The 9782-nt window shown below is 30.8% G+C and overlaps 1 protein-coding gene across 3 annotated transcripts in view; it reads left to right on the top strand.

Moving 5' to 3' along the window:
* The window catches only part of LOC134720609 (uncharacterized), a 391376-nt gene that overhangs the window by 350828 nt on the left and 30766 nt on the right, over window positions 1-9782 (top strand). The window lies entirely within an intron of this gene.

Here is a 9782-nt window from a genome sequence, read left to right as displayed (position 1 = left end):
TTTGAGAATGCTGTAAATAAAAGTAGAGTGAAATCAAAATCCAAGTTTTTTTCAAATTTATATTCTGCAACAAATAGACAACAGAGAAAAAAAAATATAAATGAGATTCTGAAGCAGATTTATTGACTTTTTCATATAATATGTTTTAAAAAATTATACAATCTCAGATCATTAAACATGCAAGGGACACAACTTCAAAATTGTATTTAAATTGATGCTAAAGGAAACATTTAATACACTTTTTGGGTTTTCCTTTTCATATTACATGTATTATATGCATAAGTCAACAAATGTGTACGTTAAAGTTTAACCATAAGTAACATTTTAACATAAATTGTCAAATACATGTACAACATTCCACAAAATTCATTTAAGATAATTTTGACCTCTGTATAAAAGAGTTGTGGTATAACTGCCAATGAAACTGCAGAGACCAAAGATTGTCGCTTTTTATTCCATCAAATATTTCATATCATGGTCTTTTCAAACATCTTAGTGTCAAAAATGTACTTGATAAAGGTTTTAGAAACATGAAAATGGTGTTACAGATATTTCTTTTGTTTATTGGTGTATTCAAACAGGACAATTTTAAAGACTAATGAAAAGTGAAGTCTTGTCTGTAATGTGATACTGATGTTGCTTGTTGAAAGGAGATTTGTGGTCAAAATAACATAAAAAGATGTTGTATGACTGCCAATTGGACAACTACCCAACAGAGTCCAAATTAAACTGATTAAAGCAATTATATGTTCAGGGAACAGCCTTCAAAAGTAAACAGAAGTCGTCTTGGTTTTGTGGAACATATGGAATGTGAACAAGTTAACTTGACAAAGGTTTTATGGATGATTTGAAATATATGCATTATACGCATGTTTGTTTCACACATGTTATACGCATCATTTAAAACGCATGTTATACACATGTTTCTTACAACACATGTTTAACGCATGGTTTTGAAACATGTGTTTAACATAACATATATTTTTCCTGTGTAAAACGCATGAATAACACACGTTTTTAACATGCGTTTTACAGCACATGTATTTTTCATGCGTAAACATGCGTTCATGTATAACACATGTTTAAAACATGTGTTATACATGCGTGGTAGGAAAAAGACATTTCCCATGCGTTTCCAAACGCATGTTTTACGTATGTAAAATATATGTAAAACATGCGTGGCACTTTTTCCTGTGTATATAACACATTTTCAGTATAAACCATATCATGAAGCAGCAAATAGTTACATACTACAGCGACCCTTTTCACATATTATATAGAAAATCCTCCCTTCCAAGTGTATAATCATAAGACCTAGCATGTTAATGCCCGAAAATCTCAAACTGTTTTGATGTTTTGTAAAGTGTGCTTTCTTTCTGGCAAAATACAAAAAGAATATTGCCCAAGGTCAGCAACTGGAAGCATAAAGAAATGCATCTAGTTTGAATATTATTGACTAAAGATCGATTTTTTACTAGTGTAAACGGGGTCTTTAATTATTCGGAAGCTCTTGCTATAGTATTTTTTACTTTGGCCGTTCCTTGTGCGTGTGACCCTGATTTGCGATTCGGACGCAAGAGGATTTTAAAGTTTTGTTTCAATTTTGTTGTTCCTTGTATTTATATTTTGACTTAATTTGACTTTATCGAGAAAGTATATAGTATATACTGTAAGTAATATAATATTAACTTCAAAATGTTTTTAATCTGGGTCTACCGCCTATATCAACATGTTTGTTAGCATATGTTTTGTTTTAGTCAGGTGTAGTGTATGTTTAGGATGTATATTGACACAGTTTTGACTGCTGGATCATAAATAATGTCACATTAAGCTATTATGTCTTTTTGGGTTGCTAACCAAATTTCGTCGATATAACGGAATCAAAAACCGCTGTCATATAAGGGGGTTGGGGGGTTTGGGGGGGGGGGGGGGGGGTTAGCTTGCTAAAAACCAGGTTCAACCGATCATTTTCTTTGGAAACGCCTAAAACAAATCCAGGAATATGACAGTTATTTTCCATTCGTTCCGTTTGTTAATAACGTTTGAATTTACATTGGAGTTCGGTATTTTTGTTTTAGTTATTTACCTAAGTAATGTTGCATAACGATATGGTTGCCGCGGCTGTCGACTGTGTTTCACAGGTAAAATGTTCACAAAGTTTGGATACCTTATGCCTAACAAACGTATTTTGAGAAAAAATATTGTTCTGAGTACATAAACTAGCATAGCATTTGAGCCCATTTGGTTTTAAAAGACCAAGTGAGCTACTATCACTTAATGTCCGTCAACATCGTCCGTCGTCGTCAACTTAAAACAACCCAAAATCTTCTCATCTGAAATTAAATGGCCAAATGTAACCAACTTTACCTAAATGTTACTTGGGGTATCTTGTTTAAAAATTGTGTCCCCGGGGATTTGATGTAGCAACAAACATGGCCGCTGTTGCTAAAAATAGAGCATAGAGATAAAATCAGTTTTTGGCTTATAACTCAAAAACTTATATGATAAATTAAATCTGGAGTTTTTGTCTCTGAAATTTATAAAATTTTAGTAAATTGCACAGTTTTTGGCTCCTATCTCAAAAATTTAAGCAGTAAGAACAAATATGACAGAACAGAATTAATCAGCAGGCAAGGTCTATCAGAATTCTACTTCTTATTTTGAAGTTATTGTTCCTGGAGGTTTTGGTTAATTTTGCAGTTTTTGGTTATTATCACAAGAACTATATCAGATAGAGAGACATTTTAAATAGTAATAATAACCAGAACACTAAGATTTACCCTTTTAGTCCTGAGTTATTTCCTTTCCAAGGCTTACTTGAATCATTTTTTTCAATTTGCAATGAAACTATAATAGATAAATAAAATTTTAATGAACAAAATGTCAGCAAAATAAGATGTACAAATAACTCAACATGGACGAAGCGCCAATTAATCCCTTATAGGATTTGTAGCCCTAAAAAGATGATTTTTATCCATTTTTTTTTTGGCAGAAATCATTATAGAGCGAAGTTGTGAATAGCATAGATTCTAAGTACAATAAGATCTTTAAATATGTCAAACATGGTGAAAATTGTCAGTTGACTCGATTTATTAGCCTAAAAAGATGATTTTCACCCACTTTTTTAGTTTATGCAAACTATAATAGATAGAGAGAAACATTACGTTAAAAGTCAACATGGCCTTAACTGGCAACCGACTCTTACCAGAAGTTTTCTGCCTTAATGATGATTTTTATCGATATTTTGCATTTTGTCTTAGAGTAGGGAAAAATTCTAAACATTTTATATTTTTGGTTAACATTTTTTTTTTTTTATATCTTCACATGATACATATGAATTTGAATGAAACATATGATAAGAATATATATTGCTTTCTTACCCTATGTGTTTACAACCATAATATAACTGTTATTTCACCCTTCAACTTTTTATTTTCAAATCAAAGCAGTAAACTGTCTTGTCAGTATTAGCTAATAAAAGGGGGGCTAAAAATACCAGAGGGACAGTCAAACTCATAGATCGAAAATAAACTGAAAACGCCACGGCTAACAAAAAAAGGACAGACAAATAAAAGTACACAAGACACAACATAGAAAACTAAAAGACGAACTTGATCAGAAATAACTTTAAACATTTATTGTTTTTTTTCAATGTTATACATCAACTGACCTTTAAAAACTGGTAATCATAAGCTATAATAAGTAACTTGCTTAATAAAAACTAATTTTAAGAAAATAAATCAAATTCCTATTGATATACGGTCTGCAGTGTTAAGTAATTATCCTTTACCTTCTTCACATCATCAAAACTGTTTTGGTCCGCAATAGTTGACAAGATCTGCCTCTGAAAGTCCCAAGTGTCTGCCCTTTTGTAAATTTCTACCAGTATCTCTAAGGTCACCTTCTCGCTTTTATCTGTTACATCTTCTCTCAATAAAACTGACTTAAAAAAATTCATCTCCTCCAGGACAAATGGTGTTGCACATTACATCTAAGCACCTTTTAGCGTTTTCTATATATCTCTGCTGTGTGTCTCTACTGATATCATTTATCTGACCTTGCAACTCTTTAACAGCTGGGACTTAATCCTAAAATCATATCAAAAATCAGATTATAATAACCTTAATTCTACAAACAATATAAACTGTCATGATATATTTACACAGAATGAAATACTCATGTACATTTGTTCTTTCACTGAACTTAACCATAAGAATTAGACAAAAAAACCCTGTATCAGGGTTTTTTATTTGAATGCTGACAAACTCTGTGAGAGCCATACTACTTCATGTATTTATGACCTTTGTGAATTGGCTGCCGTTACCCTGGCAATAGGGGAAGAGTGCCATCCGTTATTGCTTGCAATTACAAATCTAGTTATAACTGCTTTTTAAAAGATAAACCAGCAAACAAAATCAACCAATATTTTTAAATATAGCCATTGAGATATCATAGTAAATATTAAAGTAAATCATTATAGACCAAGCTATATGAACAGCAATATAGAAACGTAAGCATTCTTAATACACGTATTTTACTTACTTTATATCGACTTAACTACTCCCAGTTACATTGTTGCATTTTTTAAAGCACAAAAAGATTTCTTAAAATACTAATTGCAAAATGAATTTCATTACAAAACAAAAATATTGATCTCTCGAAAACAGAGAAATTTGTTAAAGGCTTCCAGCTTCAAGGATTTACAAATAGAAGAATTTGAAGTTTGACTCAAACAAGCTTGTTCACTTTCACATGTTTCCTGACTAAATGAACTTCTAGGATAAACCATGGATTAGTTGTCGATGCCACTGCTGATGGAGTTTTTATTCCCCGAGGGTATCACCAGCCCAATAGTCAGCACTTCTGTAATGACATGAATTATCATTGAGATGGTCATAATTATAAATTAACTGTTTACAAAAATTTTTGAAATACTAAGGCTTTTCTCCCTCAGGGATAGATTACCTCAACTGTATTTGGCAAAAAATTTAGGAATTTTTGGTCCTCAATGCTCTTCAACTTCGCATTTTTTTTTTGGCCTTTTTATTTTTTTTTTATCGTGCGTCACTAATGAGTCTTTTGTAGACGAAACGAGTGTCTGGCGCAGATACAAAATTTCAATCCTGGTATCTATGATGAGTTTATTTATAACCGGAATTGTCTGAAATACGTTCAAGTTATAAGGAGAAAATAACATAAAAGTATAATTCTTAACTACAGATATTTCAAGTGAAATAATATTATTTTTTAATTAATAATTGTTTTTATTGTATTTCGGTCATGTTTTTTATGCCTTTATTTTTAATTTAGGGTCTTGTCTATGTAAAAAGAATTGTAAGACCTTTAAATTCGATCAAATGGATTTTATTTTTGGTTTTATTCATATAATAGACATTTAAAGACTTTTGAGTACTATTCTTAAGTGCTTTCACGATTAAGATAATTATCCAAATGTTAAAGGTATATGTCCTTGTTTTCATGTTTCAGGTTTGTTCCAATTTTTCCTGTTGAAGATATATATTTCTATGTTTTATTCATTTGATGTTAATTCCCATTGTTCCTGTAGGATTTTTGTTTTCAATATCAATTTGAATTGAATATGTTGAGGATATTTATCCCCATGTTTCTAACTTGTTATGTATATTCATATGTATTATGTAACATATATTTATTTCCATGTTTCCTGTTAAGAATATTTATTCTCATGTTTCCTGTGAAGGATATATATTCCCATTTTTCATGTTAAGGATATTTATTCCAATGTTTCATGGTAATTCCATGTTTCATGTTAAGGATATTTATTCCAATGTTTCATGTTAAGGATATTTATTCCAATGTTTCATGTTAAAGATATTTATTCCCATGTTTCATGTTAAAGATATTTATTCCAATGTTTCATGTTAAAGATATTTATTCCAATGTTTCATGTTAAAGATATTTATTCCAATGTTTCGTGTTAAAGATGTTTATTCCAATGTTTCATGTTTCATGTTAAAGATATTTATTCCAATGTTTCATGTTAAAGATATTTATTCCAATGTTTCATGTTAAAGATATTTATTCCAATGTTTCGTGTTAAAGATGTTTATTCCAATGTTTCATGTTAAAGATATTTATTCCAATGTTTCGTGTTAAAATATTTATTCCAATGTTTCGGGTTAAAGATATTTATTCCAATATTTCATGTTAAAGATATTTATTCCATTGTTTCATGATAAAGATATTTATTCCAATGTTTCTTGTTAAAGATATTTATTCCAATATTTCATGTTAAAGATATTTATTCCAATGTTTCGTGTTAAAGATAATAACTCCAATGTTTCGTGTTAAAGATATTTATTCCAATGTTTCGTGTTAAAGATATTTATTCCAACGTTTCATGTTAAAGATATTTATTCCAATAGTTCGTGTTAAAGATATTTATTCCAATGTTTCATGTTAAAGATATTTATTCCAATGTTCTGGTTAAAGATATTTATTCCAATGTTCTGGTTAAAGATATTTATTCCAATATTTCATGTTAAAGATATTTATTCCAATGTTTCATGTTAACGATATTTATTCCAATGTTTCGTGTTAACGATATTTATTCCAATGTTTCATGTTAAAGATATTTATTCCAATGTTTCATGTTAAAGATATTTATTCCAATGTTTCGTGTTAAGAATATTTATAATGTTTAGGTCTGTATTAGGATGTTCATTCCCAATTTTCATTTTAATGAAACTGTTTATTTGAGTCGGTATTTTCTCAGCCTCCTTTATTGACATAGATTTAAGCAGCAGATCTCAGACTATGTAGATTTAAATATTCCAGTGAAAAGTAGGAAAATTGTGGGATAATCCCTTGTTTTTTTCTGCTATTTACCTTTCTTGTTCTTTTAATTGGACCTTAATCATCTAAAGCTGTGGAAATAACCTATTATGGCATAGATTTCAATAAGTAAAATTCATTTTTATGACTTCTACGGATTTCTTTTTTGTTTAGAAAGATGTGATAGTGGGCAGATTGAACAATATAATATACCCTTCTTTTTTCTTTGGTTTGCACTTGACCTAATTCAGGTAGGTTGTTTCCAGCAATAATTTTGTCTGCAGTCTTAAAAACCCATATAATAAAATGGTATTGAAAAATAGGTCCTTAAAATTACTCATGCAGATAGCCATAATGTAAACACAATGTTATTCTTAGTTTATATTGTCTCATGTACTTGTTTTGCTTGTTTCATCTGTTAAATGAGAAAAGGAACTTATCTACTTTGGGGAAAGATATACAAGAGGTTATTAGAATAGTTTGGATAGCTGATCTTCCTTCATCTTTTAAAGATGCTTTAAAAAGCATAATTGTATTTCCTTTGTCAAGGCAAACAGCTATTCAAAAAAGATTTCTAGTCGTTACTTAAAACATTTTTTACTAAATTTTATACATGTCTATAAACTCATCTATTTGTTTAGTTCATAGCATATATATTTATATTTCCCTTAATGATGACAGATACAAACCCTTGCCATTTTGTTTTATGCCCCCGCCGTAGCGGAGTGGGCATTAAGTTTTACCTTTGTCTCTCTGTACGTCCGTCCGTCCACCCGTCCGTCCGTCCGTCCGTCCGTCCGTCCGTCCGTCCATCTGTACGTCCCATATATAAAAAAAGAAAATATGGTATGATTGCCAATGAGACAACTCTCCACAAGAGACCAAATGACACAGAAATTAACAACTATAGGTCATTGTATGGCCTTCAACAATGAGCAAAGCCCTAACCGCTATAAAAGGCCCCGAAATGGTAATAGTATAACAATTTAAACGAGAAATCTAACTGCCTAGTTTATGTACATAAATTGAACGAAAAACAAATGTGTAACACATCAACAAACGACAACCACTGAATTACAAGCTCCTGACCTGGGACAGGCACATACATACAGAATGTGGCGGGTTTTAAACATGTTAACGAGATCCCAACCTTCCCCCTAACATCGGACAGTGTGTAACAGTACAACATAAAAACTAACTCATCAGATGGATACAAATAGAAATACATCTAGCAAAAACACAGAGTGGACGTGGCCGGGTACTTGTATATCCAAGGAACAAAAAGATACTAAGTAATGATCTGAGGGTATTCGCAGTTACAAAGTTGTTTTCCGTTCTCTAACTTTAGTTTACCTCAACTAAATGCTATGACATTTATACACAATGCTAAATTACCACAGTACACAGATCAAGTCTAAATTTTGGTGGTGTCATTATAACCGTTCTAGAGTTATGCCCCCTTTCAAATGGAAAATTAGTTGAAAACTTTAGTTTGCCTCAAATAAATGTAATTAAACTTATATACAATGCTTATTACCACGCGATACGGATCAAGTTCGAAATTAATTGTCTACACTTTTACCGTTCTTGAGTTATGCCCCTTTATAAACATAAAAATTGCATATTTTTTTTTGTATCCGTTTAGTTTGCCTCAACTAAATGTTATGAAGCATTTACACAATACTAATTACCACCAAACAAAGATCAAGTCTGATTTTTGGTGGTGTCATTATAACTGTTCTAGAGTAATGCTCCTTTTCAAATGGAAAAAAATGCTGAAAACTTTAGTTTGCCTCAACTAAATGTAATGAAATTATATACAATGCTAATTACCATTCAATACAGATCAAGTTCTAAATTATTTGGCTTCACTTTTACTGTTCTTGAGTTATGCCCATTTATAAACATAAAAAATGCATATTTTTTTGTTTCCGTTCTCTTACTTTAATTTGCCTCAACAAAATGTTACGAAACCTATACACAATGCTTATTACCACTTAATACAGATCAGGTTTGAAATTGGATGGCTTACCTTTCACCGTTCTTGAGTTATGCCCCTTTATAAACATGACAAATGCTGATTTTTCAATTCTCTATTTTTAGTTTGCCTGAAGCAAATATTATGAAAACTTGTACACAATGCTAAATACTACAAAATGCAGATCAAGATTGCATTTTGGTGGTGTCACTTTTACAGTTCTAGAGTTATGCCTGTTTCTGTTCTCTAACTTAAGTTAGCCTCAACCAAATATTGTGAAACTAATACGCATTACTTATTACCAGAAAACTAAAACACAATTTTGGGTAGCGTCTGCTTTATTGTTCTTCAGTTATGTTCTTTTAAAACTTTATATGATATTCAAGCGGGGGCTTCATCTGTGTCCCATGGACACTTTCCCCATTTATTTTGTAAAGTTAAATGTGTTGATTTATGAACCAAACATACATATTGTAAAATCATTACCACCTGTCATTAAGTAATAGGGCCTACATTCATTTTTCAGATTAATGACTTGAGATTTTTTCACTGCTTTGTTTTAGCCATCTAGAAATACCTAGAATTATTAGAGAATCATTAATCCTTTTACATACATTTTTATGGCCATGTTATTTTGATAAATGCTCCAAATGGGATTTATTTGAAAAGTATATACTTCATATTACTTGTAACTATGTGGTTATAACTTGCGAAGGTCAACACAGCTTCTAAATTCAAATATATACGAAAAGAAGCATAACCTACCATACATGTACATGTACTTAACAAATAATCTTATTTGCATTCATAAGTGACTTAAAACCCAGTCAATATTGTCCTTATAGAAATTAAGATTTGTAATTTTGAGATTCTTTTATTAAGGTGTATGAATAAAAGCTAAAATCTACTTGCCTAGCAAGGAACTGTATACAAAGCAAATATACACTTTCAATAAAAGAAATTTGGTCATTGAAATAGGTTGAAATAGGCA

The sequence above is a fragment of the Mytilus trossulus genome, chromosome 6 (genome assembly GCF_036588685.1).
Source record: "Mytilus trossulus isolate FHL-02 chromosome 6, PNRI_Mtr1.1.1.hap1, whole genome shotgun sequence".
NCBI lineage: Eukaryota > Metazoa > Mollusca > Bivalvia > Mytilida > Mytilidae > Mytilus > Mytilus trossulus.
This window is presented reverse-complemented; position numbering and strand designations above follow the sequence as displayed.